The sequence below is a fragment of the Sus scrofa genome, chromosome 17, assembly GCF_054392235.1.
Source record: "Sus scrofa isolate SSC_HxYL_T2T_F1_AM1 chromosome 17, Sscrofa_HxYL_maternal_Yorkshire_Landrace_v2.0, whole genome shotgun sequence".
Lineage (NCBI taxonomy): Eukaryota > Metazoa > Chordata > Mammalia > Artiodactyla > Suidae > Sus > Sus scrofa.
The window spans coordinates 39394592-39411888 of record NC_139399.1 but is presented as its reverse complement, the minus strand read 5'-3'; the positions used below and the strand labels follow the sequence as shown (position 1 = coordinate 39411888).

At 39.8% G+C, this 17297-nt stretch overlaps 1 protein-coding gene across 2 annotated transcripts in view; it reads right to left on the bottom strand.

The window, feature by feature from the left end:
* RNF24 (ring finger protein 24) overlaps nucleotides 1-16198 on the bottom strand; it is a 93860-nt gene extending 77662 nt beyond the window's left edge. For both annotated transcript variants that reach the window (XM_085003465.1, XM_021078063.2), the window contains exon 1: nucleotides 16093-16198. The gene's annotated coding sequence lies outside the window, so the exon portion shown is untranslated. The remainder of the gene's footprint in view (nucleotides 1-16092) is intronic.
* Nucleotides 16199-17297: the final 1099 nt, after the last annotated feature.

The following is a 17297-nucleotide window of genomic DNA, read 5'->3' as shown; positions in this document are numbered from 1 at the left end:
ATCCATGAAAAAGAATAAAATTTTATCATCTGCAACAACATAGATGGACTTGTAGGATATTATGCTAAGTGAAATAAGTCAGACAGAGAAAGACAAACACTGTATGTTATCACTTATATGTGAAATCTAAAAAAATACAACAAACTAGTAAATACAACATAACAGAAACAGACTCACACATGTAAAGAACAAACTTGAGCTGCCAGTGGGGAGAGGGAAGAAGCGGGGGCAAGACAGGAACAGGGGATTAACAGCTACAAACTACTATGTATAAAAGAAATAAGGTACAGTTGTACAGCACACAGAATATAGCCAATATTTTATAATAACTTTAAACGGTATATAATCTATGAAAATTCTGAATCACTATGTTGTACATCTGAAACTAATATAATATTGTAAATCAACTACACCTCAATTTTTAAAAAGTTACTTCCTTAAAAAAAAAAAGGGAAGGGGAAGAAAACTGATTTAAGATAACCATGAGATGGGAGTTCCTGTTGTGGCTCAGCAACAGCAACAACAAACCTAACTAGTATCCATGAGGATACAGGTTCAATCCCAGGGCCTCACTCAGTGGGTTAAAGATCTGGAGTTGCTGTGAGCTGTGGTATAGGTTCCAGACGTGGCTTGTATCTGGCATAGGTGTGGCTGTGGCTGTGGCTGGCAGCTGCAGCTCTGATTCTACCCCTAGCCTGGGAATTTCCACATGCTGCAGGTGCAGCCCTAAAAACGGAAAAAAAAAAAAAAAAAAAAAAGAAAAGAAAAGAAAAAAGAAAGAAAGAATGAAAAAGAAAAAAGATTACCATAAAAAATGACATATCCAGATTGGATTAGGAAGATGTGATATATATACACAATGGAATACTACTCAGCCATAAAAAAGAATGACATAATGCCATTTGCAGCAACATGAATGGAACTAGAGAATCTCATACTGAGTGAAATGAGGCAGAAAGACAAAGACAAATACCATATGATATCACTTATAACCGGAATCTAATATCCAGCACAAATGAACATCTCCACAGAAAAGAAAATCACAGACTTCGAAAATAGACTTGTGGCTGCCTGATGGGAGAGGGAGGAAGTGGGAGGGATCCCGAGCTTGGGGTTATCAGATACAACTTAGAATAGATTTACAAGGAGATCCTGCTGAGTAGCATTGAAAACTATGTCTAGATACTCATATTGCAACAGAACAAAGGGTGGGGAAAAAAAATGTATACATGTAAGGGTAACTTGATCCCCTTGTTGCATAGTTGGGGGGGGGGGGAAGAGACATATCCAGAATCCCCTAAAAAATTTAAGGAAGCACTCAGTAAAGGAAAGTAGCAACAATTTTTTATATCATCTGACCACCACTAGAATGTAACCTCTATCTAACCAGCCACAGCTGGGCAGTCAGGCTAAAATGGCAGTTTAACTGGTCTTGTATTTATGAAAAGGAGAGAACTGAGATACAGCAAAGACTGTTTTGTTCACTCTTTCCATTGTCCCACCCTTTGTCTTAACAACAACCATTAGAAGAGGACTTTATTAAAGGAGATAAATCACAATAACTCTGAAGTTATTCAATTATAAAGTCGATAACTCGGAAGCATTCCATTATAATTAACTCCTTTGAGGCTAAGACAGGTAGTACATCACAGCCGCACAGCTAACAGGTAGTAAGGCCAGAATTACTTAAATCCCACATGCTTTTCACTACATCATCTGACCTCTTTCTTGTCTTTATGAAAATAAACTTGTAACTTACTGTCAAAAATATAGTCAGGTTTTCAAGAGTTGGAATTTAGTCTGAATAAAATTTAAATGCAGCCTCTGCTCTACTGATTTCGCTTCATTTGCAGTTAGTTATCTTAGCCTGAAAAAAGTCCTGAAATTCCTCATGAGGAGCCAACTTTCTTCAGCTTTACAGGAACTTTTAAGTCAGATAACATGTAAAATGTCAGAAAAAGAATGCTTATATTACAACTTCATATCTAATAAATTCAGAAGTGACTACACCTTAACTTCATTAAATGTCATGGAGTTACTCAACAGGAGTGTCTTACCATGAGATGTGGGATTTTTACAAATTTAGACTGAACAATAAAAAGATACTCAATAAACATTTATTTACACAAATAAAGGTAAGACAATAAATCCAAGCAGCATACTGGATAAAATAATTGCAATATTCCAAAAAGACAAAAACTACTCTTGCGTCTGCCAGAAGACAGAATATACAAGCTTTGCCGCCTCTAAGGAGAACAGTTTCAACTCTAACTAATCCCTGGGCTCCATACCACTTTCTAGTCCACACAGCACTTAACAAACAAGGGAACTGGACAAAGGCTGCATGGTGGGGCCCATGTCCAGGGGCTTCTGGCTGCATTAAATGAAGGGAAGGAGGCAATTACAGTTGAAACACAATTTCCTAGAGGGTTCTTTGGAAAAAATAAGTTCATACTTTCTATCTTTATCTGAATAGTGAAATCGATCCTACCTAGTTTATTGACTTGCACAGAGTAGGTGTTCCATAAGCATCTGTTTTAATTCAATAGGTAGGAAAATGTAATTTTCAGCACTGAAACCATTTTGGAGTCCTGATGAGGAATAATCAGCTCAACTGACTAAAAATAAGTATATTGATATTATCTGTGGTTATTTTGAGGCATCCCTTTAAAAAACATGCTTTACCTTTCAGAAAAGACCCGCAGTATTATTGTTTTAAAATAAACAGTATAATCCTAGTAAGAGTTTGCCTCTGGAGAAATCATACTAGCACATATGTTTAATGGCTTTCTCAAATATGATTAGAGGCTGTCTAGAGATGGTCACTATGCTAAGAACACTGACCTGTTTAATTTTCTTTCTTTTCTTTTTGTCTTTTTAGGGCTGCACCTGAGGCATATGGAAGTTCCCAGGTTAGGGGTTGAATCGGAGCTGTAGCTGCCAGCCTATGTCACAGCCATAGCAACGTGTGATCTGAGCCGCATCTGCTACCTACAACACAGCTCACAGCTACACGGGATCTTTAACCCACTGAGAGAGGCCAGGGATTGAATCCATGTCCTCTGGATACTAGTTAAGTTCGTTTCCACTGAGCCATGAAGGGAACTTGTGACCTGCTTAATTTGCATTTGATATTATGGTTACTCTTCATAGAATACACAGATTCAGAAGACAAAAATAACAGGCTTAAGGTAAAATACAGCAGGAAAAATAAGTAAGGCTCTATATTCACATGACTTTATTCAGTAATTTTACTAAATAAGAATGCAGATATGAAGTTAAATAAGAGGTATAATGAAAAATGATGATCAAAGGACTCTTTCTCATAAAGTACAATTTAAAGAAAAAGAGTGATATTCAATGAAGAATTCTCATTGCCTTTAAAGATATTTAAGCATTAATTCTATAATACATAATGTTGATTTCTTTCTTTAGTCTACATACAATTTCATGAAAACAGTGACAACACCTTAGGAATATACATGTGCAAAAAGCCCAGTCTAAGAATAAATGGATCAGACATTCAAAGGCTAGGCCGTATTGCCTCTGGAAATCTCCCAGGTTTTACAAATTAATTAATTAAAAAATTGAAGCAGAGTTGATGTACAATATTATATAAGTTACAGGATTATAATACAATGATTCACAGCTTTTAAAGGTTATACTCCATTTATAGTTATTATGAAATATTGGCTGTGTTCCCCTCCAATTTTTAAATTCTAATCTAGTTAGTATTCTTTCAACTGCTTGATTCTAATTCACAAAAGACTTCCATTTATCTCTACCTTTGACTTTCAGAGCAACTGGAGTATACATTCTCAACTGTAAAAGAAAAGCAATCATTCACTTTTTGCTACAGTACTCAGGATTTCACTGTAACATTCATTAAAACGAAAGATTGACTCAATTCCTTTTATTCTGATTCAAACTCTTTTTTAGGGCCACACCTGCAGCATATGGAAGTTGCCAGGCTGGGGGCAGAATCAGAGCTACAGCTGCTAGCCACAGCCACAGCCATGCCAATCTGAGCAGAGTGTGGAACTCACACCACAGCTCACGACAATGCCAGATCCTTAACCTACTAAGTGAGGCCAAGTACTGAACCTGCATCCTCATGGTTATCTGTCGGGTTTGTTGTTGAGCCACAACGGGAACTCCAAACTCATTATCTTTTATCAAGAACCTAACAGTATAAGATTACTTAGCAGTCTTTCATACAAAATATATTTCAAAGTAACACCCATCTTAGTTGATGAGATAAAGGTCTTCTTTACAGAATTCCTGCTAATAAATGTAGAAAAGAGGACAGGATAAGAAAATCACTGTTTTGGAGTTCCCGTCATGGTGCAGTGGTTAACGAATCCGACTAGGAACCATGAGGTTGCGGGTTTGATCCCTGGCCTTGCTCAGTGGGTTAACAATCTGGTGTTGCCGTGAGCTGTGGTGTAGGTTGCAGACGCGGCTCGGATCCTGCGTTGCTGTGGCTGTGGTGTGGGCCAGTGGCTACAGCTCCGACTGGACCCCTAGCCTGGGAACCTCCATACGCCGCGGGAGCGGCCCAAAGAAATAGCAAAAAGACAAAAAAAAAAAAAAAAAAAATCACCATTTTGCCACAAAGGATGAAATATCTGATACTGATATGACCATCAGTTAGGTTTTTTAGCATCACTTAAAGTGGGGTAGCCAGACACAATAGGCCTTTGCATGTGATGCAGTATCAAGCATCTCCTAAGCATTCTTGCCAAAAAACTTAAATCTGTTTTAATTAAGCCTCTGGAGCTAACTTCCATTTGTAGAAAATACAGGGATCAGAGCAACAAACTGATGCTGCGATGAAGTGAACAAATCCCAAATGTGAGAAATTCTACAGGACAACTGACCTGGTTCCTGCAACTAGTCCATGACACACATAAAAAAGTGAAGAGAGATGGAGGGAAGAGGTACTGCCCTAGATCAAAATAGGCATGAGAGACAAGATGACCAAATGTGATTTGCGAACTTTGAATCCTGGCATAAACAAACCAGCTCTGAAAAAAATATCCTTGAGACAATCAGGAAAACCTGAATAAGGTTTATCTATTTAGATGATACTAAGAAGCTTTTTGTTTGTTTGTTTTTAGGAACTTTACAGATGTTCATTGAACAGTTTTGTTTTGGGGGGCTGGGGAAGCATATCAAGAAGAGCCTGCACACACAGTGGGACATGGTGATAGGATCAAGATCTCAAGACTGAAAGAACTCTAATTTCAAGTAGATTTAAAATAACTCATATCTTCATTCAGCAAAGGTTATATAACCAGAGCTGAACCCAGAAGACATGTTATATTTTCCAGGAGAAAGGAAGCTATTCTTTGAGCAAAGACGTCACAGTCTGACTGAATTTTATAAGAGAGCAATATATATTTTTGCCACACCCACAGCATAAAGGAGGCCCCAATAAAAAAGGCCCCAGGTAGCTTCCTTATCCCTCCCACCATGGGAAGACAGAGCAGAGACAGTGAAAAGTACTGTCTATGCACCACGAAGTGGGCCCTCACCCAACACTGAACCTGCTGGGGCCCTAATCTCCCAGCTTCCAGAACTATGAGAAATTTCTGTTGTTTGTAAGACACCTAGGCTATGGTATTTTATTATAGCAGACTGATCAGATTAAGACAGACATTATGAAATATAGTTTTATTCCTGAGGTAGGTTATCCTACTGATAACCCATGGCACAAGTAGTTTTACAGAATACATTAACAAAAAATGTTTTATGAATACAGCTGTTTCCTCCCCTTAGAACTATGTCGTGCTTTTATATAATTCTGGAGTTCTAAATAGATGGTGGTAGTGAACTAAAATAGAGAACTGAAACACAGAAAACAGAATTCATAGCTGCATTTGGAACTGAATGTTGTGAGCTTTGGATTAGCCAGATGGATACTAAACCTAATGATAGTAACTTTATAGAGAGAGAAAAAAGAAAAGACCATATGAACATGGAAGCAGAGATTAAGAATTATCTAGCCACAAGCTAAGGAATGTTTGGAGCCACCAAGAGCTGAAAGAAGCAAGGAAGGATTCTCTCCTTCCTTGGAGAAGAATCAAAGTGCCTTGCTGACACTTGATTTCAGACTCATGGCCTCCAGAACTGTGAGAGAATAAATTTCTCTCATAGGTCATCTCAAAATTTGAGAATAAATTTCTCAAAACAGGTCATCAGTTTTGTGGTAATTTGTTATAGCAATGCTAGGAAACTACACAGTCTCTTTGCCCCATCCTAACAAATCATTTTTATTTACCTAACTTTTTTTGGGGGGCTGTGCCTGCAACATGTGGAAGTTACCAGGCCAGGGATCAAACCCATGCATGCCCCAGCTGTAACCAGAGACATAGCAGTGACAGAGTTGGATCCTTATCCTGCTAGGCCATGAGGGAATTTGAATTTATCTCACTTTTATTTACTGCAGTAGTTCTGCAATAGTTAATTAGTTCAAGAGTAACAGAAGAGATAAAAATGTAGATGCTCGCCATATCTTTCCTTATTCTCTAGTCATTTTCTGCAAAAGTTTCTGAATTTTCTTTATTGGTAGTCTTCCAAAAGTGCCAGTGCAAGATAGCATCTGAATAGCAAAGAGCTGTATTCTTGCGAAAACTGACAATATCAACTGAGGCACATTGTGGGTTGGAGGAGGAAGGCTGGGTTCTAAACCTGGCCCTGACCTTGTGAACCTGATAGATTCTTTCTGTTGACCTTTCGTTTTATCATCCGTAAACAATCCTTTGAGGGCTGCTGTGAGGAGTAAATAAACAATGCATGTACTTTGAAATATTATTCTTTAAAGATTCATTTTATCAGAAATAAACTTCTGGCAATAAAAAAAACAATGCAGGTAATGATACTAACATAAAAAGTTTTAGTATAGGTTAGCTAATGAGAAAGATGATTTTCTGGGTACAATATTTTCTGGTTATTGATATACTACCATTCTATGATTAAAAAAAAAATCTCACTACAAGATTTCTTCTGCCCTATTTTCAGGGACAATCAATAAGTTTAAGTGAAAACTTTTCTTTACTTATAGCCACACATGAGATTTTCAACATATTTCTGATGAAGTTTTGCAATTTCTTTCGCACTAAAGGAAAACAGTGAAATCCTACACCTTTGATTTACCTTCCCACCAGTTTCCCATAAACTATATTAGCTCATGGTTTGGTGTTTTATTATTTGTCAACCTTTCTCTTTCAGACCAAGATGAAGAGCCTATTTGGATATGATACCTAGATTTTATACCACTGAGCAAAATTTTTCATGCTCAGAGTTGGGAAAGAACAATAAAAAGACACAGGTAATTCATAATTTTTTGGTTTGCCCAGAAGAACTTAACAAACACGTAATACAGTACCATTCAATCTCTAAATTTAAAATAAGTATAGGTATCATAAAACATACTGATAGACTATAATGCAGTTATTAACTTTGAGAATTCAATAAACATTTCCTCAAATGAACGGAGTGCTCATTATATCTGTAGTACCATATTTGTGCTTCTTTTGTTCTCAATTACTATGACATTATATTTGCTAATGGAAGAACTGTATCTGATAAAAAATACCCATATAGTTAGGAAAACATAATAACATACAAAATGAGACAGAGACTTTAAGACTATGCACACAATTAATGTTTTACAGAAGCCTATGGTTTATAGGAATAAGCTTTATGACAAGGTGGAGATTTTTACTAATGCAAATGACAAAAACTTTAGAATAAGAACATGAAAGGAAGAGGTAAACCCCTCTTCATAAAGAGTCAATTAATGAAAACAAGAACAAGTGAAAAGCAGGCAAACTGGAAGTTATTTATAAGATAAAACATTCCCTATAGTTCCTTCAGAAGTAAGCAACTCTAATACACCTAACCATATTAAATCCATAAAAATTTAAGTTACATTACAAGTTTTCCAAGCAAAATCACAACTTAACACAAGGGTCACTTGCAATACTGCTAGGTTCACTTGCAAAGCTAGCCATTGAAAAATGGCTTCCTTTCCTTGCCACTCAGGCTTACTCCAACTCAAGCATCATGGAGGTGCAGAGCAACTGTCTGCTATCATACTGTCCTTCAGCCTCAGGCTGGCTTTCCCAGGCATGGCCAACCAAAAGTAAGGCCACTGGCCAGTTGCTCCTGGGCCAGCTGGCATAGAATGAAATGTCTGGTTCCTACCTCCAGAGCAGATGAGGCTCAGCCAGCTGGCTTTCAACGGACTGCACTAGTTGGAGGGCTCACAATTCCTTCAAACCATCTGGCATTCTTTTCGAACCCTAAATTTACCCAACACTACACTCTGATGTCTGAAATGCTCAGATAATTGGTGGAATCACCACTGCCTATTCATATAAGAAAAGAAAGGGGGCAGAGTCAATTACTTCAAGAAACAATTTCTAAAATTAAAAATTGCTCTCAATTTTAGCTTGTATATTATCTAACTTAAAATCAAAACTATCCTCATGATTATTAAGCAAACTTTCAAAATAAAAGTAAATACAGATAATAAGGGGAATAGACAATTTAACAAGCAGAAAAGTTTTAAGAATCCCTTAAGGCTGGCAGGACAGGGATCTCTCCCTACTTTAAGCTTCTACAGAGCTTGACTTCATTCCTCAGAGTGGATTTTGTATTGCTACATATATTTATCTTCCCATCTAGCTAGTAAAAGAACAGTACCTTTAGCTGCTTAAAAAAAAAAAAAATCTGTTGATTAAAAAAAAAAAAAAAAGATCTGTTGATGATGTACTGGGTGTTTTAAAACTTCCGCCTCCAGAAATAAGAAAACTTAATGAGGAATAATATGAAGAAGAAAGCTTACCTCTAGGCAAGCCAAATAAACAAAGAATAGAGCTTGGTTTGAAATAAAAATATTTCATCAAGTGATCAAAACAATTTATCAAATGACCAAATCGCTGGGAAGTGCTATAAGGTGCTCATCTGTAGATCATTTAACCAATCTATCATGTGGGGTAATCTGGGGAACAGAGGGGCAAAGAATCAGAAAAAGAAAAAAATCACAAAACTAAAAACAGAAGAGTCATGGAGTTCCCGTTGTGGCTTAGCGAGTTAAGAATATCACTAGTATTCATGAGGATATGGGTTCAATCCTTGGCCCTGCTCAGTGGGTTAAGGATCAGGCATTGCCACAGCTGCAGCACAGGTCACAGATGTGGCTTGGATCTGGTGTTGATGTGGCTATGGTATAGGTCAGGAGCTGCAGCTCTGATGTGACCCCTAGCCTGGGAACTTCCATATGCCATGCGAGTGTGACCCTAAAAAGACAAAAACAAACAAATGAAAAACCCCCAAAACAATTAAAACAGGAGTCATGCTTACAGCCCAATACACTGCAGGAGATATAAGTACTCCAAACAAAAATATTACAGTGACCAAGTCAGATAAAATATTAGAAACTATAAAAGGATATACAAACAATACTTATAATTATTTTTCATTGCATTAACCCTCATACCAAAGTACTGAGTTTAGCATTTTATATGTAATCTCATTTGGCCCACACAACCAGCATATGAGTTGGGTACTGTTCTTATTTCCACCTTTTAGCTGAGGAAACAGAGAGGTTAGGAAAACTGCCCAATTTACATGACAAAAAGTGAAAGAACTAGAATTTAACTCCAAGAAGTCTGACTCCAGGATGCAGGTGTAAGACTGACAATGTTAAATTACACTTATGAAAGAACGAAGTATAATGTAACATAGGGGAAATTCAGTCATTAACAGAGTCTTCATAATTTTTTCAACTCTAAGTATAGCAAAAAGTAGAGAACAATTTAAAAAATACATGAAAATTACTTTCTTTTTCTTTTTTGGCCATGTTCATGGTATGCAGAAGTTCCTGGGTCAGGGATGGAATCTGTGCCACATCACCCTAACCCTAACCCTAACCCTGTTCCAGATCCTAACCCACTGAGCCACCAAGGAACTTCAAAAATTGATTTTCTTGTTAAAAATTTTTAAAAAGTGGAGTTCCCGTCGTGGCGCAGTGGTTAACGAATCCGACTAGGAACCATGAGGTTGCGGGTTCGGTCCCTGCCCTTGCTCAGTGGGTTAACGATCCGGCATTGCCGTGAGCTGTGGTGTAGGTCGCAGACGCGGCTCGGATCCCGCGTTGCTGTGGCTCTGGCGTAGGCCGGTGGCTACAGCTAACCCCTAGCCTGGGAATCTCCATATGCCGCGGGAGCGGCCCAAAGAAATAGCAACAACAACAAAAAAGACAAAAAAAAAAAAAAAAAAAAAATTTTTTTTTAAAAAGTAAGAGCTACTCTACTAGGTTAAAAATGTCAGTTGTCTTTTTTTATACTCAGTAGCTACTTGTGTCAGGTACTATCCTAGGAACACAGTGGAAAACAGGATAGATGAGTTCCTTGCTTTCCTGCAGCCAACTTTCCAGTGACAGGTAAGAGACAAAAAATTTAGTCAATGATGGAATTTCAGAGAGTGATAAATAGTACAGAGGGGGTAGGGAGGAAACATAGACTACTCTTTTGAGACATTTAACCATGAAGGTAAACAGAAGGGGATGGATATGAGGTCAAGGGAAAGTTATTTTGTTATAATTTTTTGTTCTGTTTTTTAAAATAACTATTTATTCATTGCCACACCTATGGCATATGGAAGTTCCTGGGCCAAGGATTGACTCCAAGTTGCAGCTATGACCTATGCCACAGCTGTGGCAATGCTGGATTCTTTAACCCAATGCTACAGGCCAGGAATTAAACAAGCACCTCCACAGCAACCTGAGCCGCTGCAGTTGAATTTTTAACCCACAGTGCCACAGTGGGAACTCCTGTTTTGTTTTTAAAGATGGCAATATCAGGGCATGTATGTATGCTGACCTGGTGGTACTCCAGAAAGTTGCTGAGGATGTGAGAAAGGGCACAAATGCAAGTTGTGCAGCTCCAATTTGACCCTTGGCCTGGGAACTTCCATATGCTGCAGCTGCAACCATAAAAAGAAAAAATATTGGAGTTCCCATTGTAATAAACCTGACTAGTACCCATGAGGATGCAGGTTTGATCCCTGGCCTCGTTCAGTGGGTTAAGGATCAGTGTTGCTGTGAGCTATGGTGCAGATCTCAGTTGTGGCTTGGATCCTGCATTGCTGTGGCTATGATGTAGATTGGCCCTAGCCTGAGAACCTCCATATGCCACAAGTGCGGCCTTAAAAAACAAAATCAATAAATAAAAAATTTAAAAAAAAATGTACCCATGAGATGAACACTAATCACTGACAATGTCCAAACAAGCCACAGTCTATGTAACTCCATTTGTTCCATTTTCTTATCACAGAAATTCCTGCAAATAATGTATTTGCCATATTTAGTCATGACATATTTAATCACAAAGGTTACAGATTGTTCCTTTTTGGTTATGAATGGTTGTGTCACTTTCTAAGGTGGATTTTTAAAAAATGCAGCTGATGGTCTTCATGCTGATTCCAGAGCTGATGGCATTTAGATGGTTGACGAAACTTTCTCTGGCGTTAAGGGATATTTCCAGTTAAAAGTAAAAAAACAAAAATTAAAACACCTCTTCAAGGTGAATGCTTTTGATCATCCATCTCTACTCCTAAACCATGACATTGGCTCAAGGCTCAAAACACCATGGGGAGCATTTATGCCTGCACAGGTTCAAGAAAAGGAAACAAACACCACACCTCTTGATGGAGGTATGTCAACACCATAAAGAATAGCACATTGGCTGAGATGGTATTTATGTCTGTGTGTGTTTATATGTACACGTACTTAGGCATTTGGGGAAAATATTATCTGCCCTATGAGCAAAAGGAAAGAAAAAGAAAAATGTTTCAAGGAACACCATAAAATGTCAGGAACACCAGAGATTAACAGAAAATCCTAAAATCTTCCAGAGTGGGAGGAAAAAGGGATTGGGGATTAGAATGGCACTGTACTTCTCAACAGCAACACTGGAAGCCTTCAAAAGAGGGACACTAATTTTCAACCCAAGTAAACCACCATTCAAGTGTGAGGGTAAAATGCAGACATTTTCAGACAAGCAACTTCTGAACCCAGGAAAGAATTTCAGTTTATAAGAGCCCTTTCTCAAGAAGCTACTAAGAATAAGAAAGACACAGGAACCAGGAAATTAAGGACCCAATACAGGAAGAAGGCAAAGGGAATTCTCAAGATGATTTTTTTTTTTTTTTAAAAAAGCGAAGTCCTCTCATACAGCTAGGAAAAAGAAGTGAGGCAGGGAGTTCCCGTCGTGGCGCAGTGGAAACAAATCCAACTAGGAACCATGAGGTTGCGCGTTTGATCCCTGGCCTCACTCAGTGGGTTAAGGATCTGGTGTTGCAGCTGTAGCTTCTATTGGACCCCTAGCCTGGGAACCTCCATGTGCCGCAACTATGGTCCTAAAAAGCAAAAAAAAAAAAAAGTGAAGGAGAGCTTATCTGAAAATTTTGAAAGATAATCAGTTCTGTCATAGAATTTGAGGATGAATTTGTGACTGTTGCTAAGAAAACTAAGCAAATGAAAACCAAACAAAAGTGGCAATTAACTCAGGAGAAACAAAAGTTGTACAAGAAAGAAAATGTATGTATCTTTCTTTTTCTTTTTTTGTCTTTTTAGGGTCCAACCTGCAGCATATGGAAGTTCACAGGTTAGGGGTCAAATTGGAGCTATAGCTGCTGGCCTATGCCACAGCCACAGGAATGCTAGATCTAAGCTGCACCTGCGTTCCTACACCACAGCTCACAGCTTGCCAGAGACTTAACCCACTGAATAAGGCCAACTATTGAACAGGCATCCTCATGGATACTAGTCGGGTTGGTTACCACTGAACCACAAAGGGAACTCCATGTAATATGTCTTACATGGCTCATCTGTGAATTACAGGTACACTCTAATAGTCATATAAATACTGACCTAACTAGGAACTGTAAAGTATAGATATGAATATGGAGGATGGAAGGATGGTTGTGTGGGACAACCAAGTCCTCAACTTCCAAAATAGAACTCAAAAGATAATATCCAAAGATGGAAAAATCAAGAAATAGCAGTTTAAACATTAAAAATGAAATAAATATAAAGGTAAACAACAGAAAGAACTGCTAAGAGTTGAAAATGATTGAACCATATGAAACCAATGATTTTTGACTATTCCTGAATCTAAAAAATGGGGATTTCATATAGTTTAAGATGCGAATACATTATAATATTACCTTATCACTGATTTTAGAATAAACTAACATCTGAAACAGAAAGCAATTATTATTATTTTTTCTTTTTAGGGCCTCACCTGTGGCATATTTAAGTTTCTGGGCTAGGGGTTAAATTGGAACTGCAGCTGTCAGCCTACACCACAGCCATGGCAACATTGGGATCTGAGCCTGCATCTGTGACCTAAGCCAAAGCTTGCGTCGATGCTGGATCCTTAACCCACTGAGTGAGGCCAGGGCTCGAACCTGCATTCTCATGGAGATGATGCCAGATTCTTAACTTGCTGAGCCACAACGGGACCTCCAGAAAGCAATTATTGATAGAAAATGCTAGGAGGATAATGTATCCCAGTTTGGGTAACAAAATGTCATCATATATACCATTACCATCACTAACACAACAATATTAGTCTTTCTAATGAACATAAAGATTATATTCATTACTAAAACATAATTTAAAATAACAACCTATTTTGTCGACATAGATATATTATTTTAGAATTTTTCTTCAGTCATCATACTACAAAAATGCTAAACTATAGGTTGGTAAAGATTTTGATTAACAGAATGCTGAATAACAAGGCCAAGATGTTTTTAGTTTCCTTTGTTGATACAAACAATAGCAAAGTCACTCTTGCAAAACTAAAGTTCCACAATATTGTGGTACTTTGCAAGCCTATTTCAGTGATAATTCCGGTTATACTACTCTGTTTATCTAAGACTTCCCCTTATGATTTGTTTTGAGGGGATTCCTAAAAAAAGAAAAGAAAAAAATCTAAGCAAGCAGTTTATAAATCACTGGGGTTGTTTCAATATTAGTGACACTACTTTATGTAGTTAATGAAGGCCTCACTTTTTAAAGGTATAAGTTCATTTATATTAAAAGTTTATTTAGATCTTACATCATAAAACCAAAATTCCAAATTGAAAAATCGTCTTTCATTAATTTTAACTTTTTTTAAAAGAATTTCACCGTGCTAACATAAGGTAAGATTTTAACCAAGAAAAATGGATCCTGTTCCAACCAATGGAAAATTTCCCCTTCAAATTAAAAGCAAATGTTTTTTTTCAGAGGGAACATACACAAACAGATGCTGCGGAAGCCTGCTTCATTTAGATTTCATTTTGCACTGAAAACTACCAGGAATTAAAATACATGTGATTAAAATATAATCTTAAAGAGAATCTTAAAACTGAATCAGTTCAATTAGGCATATCATCTAATGAGTTCCTTTTAATTTTTTTTAATTGCTGCTATTTTTGAATCAAAAGATCATAATAAAAATGCTTTGGAGGTATGTTTCTTACATTAACTGAGTTTAGCTAATTTCCTGTCACTCTGTAAAATAATAACGGTAATAAAGAAACTGAAAATGCAACCCACTATCTTCTAAAACTTACAAAATCTGGTTTAAGAAGAGAAAAAGATCCAAGTGAAATAGCAAGGAACAGCTGTGGTATTACAATTGCTTCTTTTTAATTGGTTCACATCAGCTGTGACTCCTCATAACTTCACCTAGACAACAAAGTCAGTTCCACAGAGCCTAAGTATGTGGGAACCTGCAGAGCTTCCTCTTTTCTCTGGGGATGAGGACAATGATAAAAGGTGTTCTGTTTTCCAGCAGTCCTGTAAGAGGAGCCATTGAGCTGGGCTGCATAACCAGACAACAACACAGGGAAATTCAGATCAAAGCAAGGGTGCATGCCAGGGTAATACGCAATAAAACCCTTTGCCAAAGCATTAAGGGGGAAAAAAAAAAAGGCAAAGAGGTGAAGAGAACCTGCTGGACTACGTTCTTATTAACATTGAGAGGCAGGAAGAAACAAAATCTGCCTTACAGAGAAGCAGAGAAAACAGTGTCATAGATATGTTGGAGTATTTCTATAGACCAGTATGACTATATAGACATATTACCAATGAACTAAAAAGTGCATTTTAGTTAACTGGTAATGTAGGGTAGTTTCATGTACATATATATGAGTATATGACCACTGACTAAACCCCAAAACCAAGTGTTCTAGATAAACAGATATGAGACTAGAGGCATATTTTCAATTAACCCACTGCTTTTACAGTAAGAAACAAAGAAATACTATTTGAAAAAACAGCAGAGGCAGAACGAGGTGACGATCTGATGGAGTAATACATCTTTTTTCCTCATACCCTTTTTAATGATCTCTGATTCTCTCATTTCATAGGTGACACACACACCATTACGTCTCCGGAAACAAAGGAGGGTCTTTAATTCTCCGGCCTGAGGACGCACACACGCCCCCTACTCACAGACAGGCCCGCACCTGACTTTCATTAAATGAGTTAGCCGAGGCGAGAGGTCTTACCCCAGACCACAGTTTACACACAGTGACAAATGGGCACGAGACAAACGCCACAAAGAAAGGGGAGGAGCAGATGGGGACCAGGAAAACACTGCCACGCCGCACCCCCCACGGCGCGTTCCCATCGCCAAAACGCAGGCAGCCGTCCTAGCCAACCTCGTCCTCCCTGCTCATCCTAGGAGCCTCCCACGCCCGGGGACCCGACGCCGGGCACTGGCTAGGAGGGCGTTCGGGGTGCCCCGCACCGTCCCTCTGTGACCTCCCGGGGACAGCCCCGCGCCTCCCTTTGTGCGTGACCCACCCTCCGGATCGGGGCGGACCCTCCTCCGCGTCCCTCCCGACCTGGGGCAGCTGTCCCACCCCTCCCAGCTCCCCGCGGAGGCGCCAGGAGTGTGAGTGGGGGAGGCTGGAGTGGGCCCACGGTCTCCTCAGCATCCCGAACCTGGACCCGCCCGGTCCACTAAGCCCCAGACTGGGGGTGACGACCCTCGGCGCCCCCGCCCTTGCTTGCTCACTTACTCTGTCGTGCCCGCGGCGTCGGCGGCGGCGGCGGCGGCGGCGAGCGTGGCAGGACCGTCAGCGTCTGGAGGCTAGCGGCTGGCGTCTGCCGGGACCTAGCGCGGCTGAGGTGGCAGCGGCGGACTGCGCGCAGCGGCCCCGGCGAGGGGCGGGCCCGGTGGGGGAGGGGCGGCACCGCGCCTCTCATTCATGCAGCGGGGGCGGGGTGAGGGACCCGGATGCCCGGGCAGCCCCGCCCACCTCCCTGAGATCGTCCTGACTTCAGAGTCCGCAGTGCGCAGGCGCGGAGCGCGGTGGCCAGTCCTCGCTCCGCCCGTTGGGGTTGTCCCAGGGCGGAGCTGTCTTCCTCCGCCTGTGTTTAGTATTTTTTCTTGTCCTATAAGCATTTTTTAAAGGGAAAGCTTGGAACGCTACCTCTTTCCTAGCACCCAGACTGCCAGCATTCCGGGTCACAGGAGTCCGATAGATAAGGTGCACATTGCCTCTTTCCTCCATCTGTGTCACCTGCAGCAGATCCTCTCAGACTTCTGATACCCAGAATCTGCCCAAATAGTGGAGAGGAGTGTGTGCAAGAAAGAGTGCATTACTTTATTTATGTGCATCGACCAGGCCCCAGCTCCCATTCCATGGAGCAGGCCAGGAATTGACCTTTGTTTTGAGGAAATCTCAGCCCTTTCTGTAATAAGAAGGTTTAGGGTTTATCTAATGAATCTCCAAAGATCAAGTGGAGGCCCCTTGTCTTTGGCAGGCAGTGTGTTCTGCAGAGACACTCTCCTGTTCCCAGCCCCTTGGTTCTGCTACTCGTGGGCCACAGAACTCTTCGGGGGCTGCTGGGAGTCTCTGAGGCTCTTCGGCTGAGTGTGTGGGCCCTGTAGCTCAGGGAAATTACAGAGACAATTGCCCCACTTTGTTTCAGTCCCTAAATCACCCCTTGAGAGTCTCCTTTCTTCTCCTACCCTCCAAGCCCCCTCACACAAACCATAAACAGCTCAGGGGCTTAATTTTGGGAAGCAAAATAATAGTAGAAAGCGCCTGTAGGCAAGTTCCTTCTTCTTTGGCAAACAATAAATATCCAAGGTAAGGGGGGAAGTAAAGACTAACATCAACGAACATCTCAAGAAGTTCTGTAAGGTAAGAGATGGGTGGAAGCATGGGTAGAGAGAGAGTGGCAAAAGAAAGAGTGCTTATCAACAACCTATCCCTCA